Source organism: Pteropus vampyrus, unplaced genomic scaffold (assembly GCF_000151845.1).
Source record: "Pteropus vampyrus isolate Shadow unplaced genomic scaffold, Pvam_2.0 Scaffold12, whole genome shotgun sequence".
Taxonomy (NCBI): domain Eukaryota; kingdom Metazoa; phylum Chordata; class Mammalia; order Chiroptera; family Pteropodidae; genus Pteropus; species Pteropus vampyrus.
Window position 1 is genome coordinate 7,124,685 of NW_011888793.1, and position 1,351 is coordinate 7,126,035.

The 1,351-nt window shown below is 29.3% G+C and overlaps 1 pseudogene; it reads right to left on the bottom strand.

Moving 5' to 3' along the window:
* Window positions 1-262: 262 nt before the first annotated feature.
* On the bottom strand, window positions 263-381 carry LOC111732876 (annotated as a pseudogene).
* Between the last annotated feature and the right edge of the window lie 970 nt (window positions 382-1,351).

Below are 1,351 nucleotides of genomic sequence, written 5' to 3' on the forward strand. Positions count from 1 at the left end.
TGATTTCTACTGTATTGTTTATTTTTAAAGATTGCACTTGTCTTATAATTTGTATGGGTGACCTCCACATACATCCTGTTTGTCCACCTGAAATAATTATCCTATAATACACTTTCTATAAGACAAAGCCACATTTTAGTTAATCTAAGTCACTCTGGGTATTAGGGGACTGATTTGGGAAAATTTCCCCATGATCACCTTATTCTCTATCTGATTTCTATAGACAAAAAGATTAGCCGTAAATAGTTTTGTTTTTAAAAAATACCTATAGCACCTGGTATTCCTAGGTGGTCTGCCATCTAAATACTAACCAGGCCCAACCCTGCTTAGCTTCTGAGATCAGACAAGATAGGGCACATTCAGGGTGGCATGGCCATAAACCCAGCAATAAATAGTTTTAGCTGAAGAATTATCTAAGGAATGAAAAATGGAGTAAGATAACATTATGATCTAAGCTATAATAATAGTTGATGCAATTTGCTAGGATCTAGAGGATTTGAAAATCAATGACTTTTATTGATTAAAAGTATTAGTAAATCTATGATTATTCTGCACATAGGTCATAATAGCTTTGGTATAAATATAGGCACAGTAATTGCTTTGTATTTTCATGGATTAACTCATTTAAAAAAAAATATATATATATATGATATTTTTTGTGTGATTTATCTCAGAATAGTGCCCTCAAGGTCCATACATACTGTTGCAAATAGGAGATTTCCTTCTTTCTTATGGCTGAATAATATTTGATTGTGTGTGTGTATGTGTGTGTGTGTGTGTATGTATACACACAAACATTCCACAATCTTTTATACATTCATTGACAGACACTTAAGTTGTTTCCATATTTTAGTTATTGTAAATAATGCTGCAATGAATTTGGGAGTGCATATATCTCTTTGTTTTCATTTCCTTTGTATATATAACCAGAAGTATAATTCTGGATCATAAGGTTCGATAAAATATTTAAATAAATATATGATAAAATGTAAAAATTTTTAAACCTAAAATGATTATTTTAAAAAGTAGAAATATGTAAAGAATTATATGTGTAAATATGTAAAGAATTTATATTACTGTGCTCAGAGAATAACTTCTTTTGTTAAGAAAAGTATGGTTTTCTTCTGAATACAAGAACATACATACACACAGACATATGTCCACACACAGGTGTATGTGTATATTTGTGTGTATGTGTGTATTGATTTGCCTCTCAACCTGAGAATACACAAATGAACATATATGTGTATACATGAATATACACACATATATGTATACATTATCCATGCATATATTTTTAATATAAATATTTGATTATATATTTTACAGACTTTTGTCTAATTCTAAAATA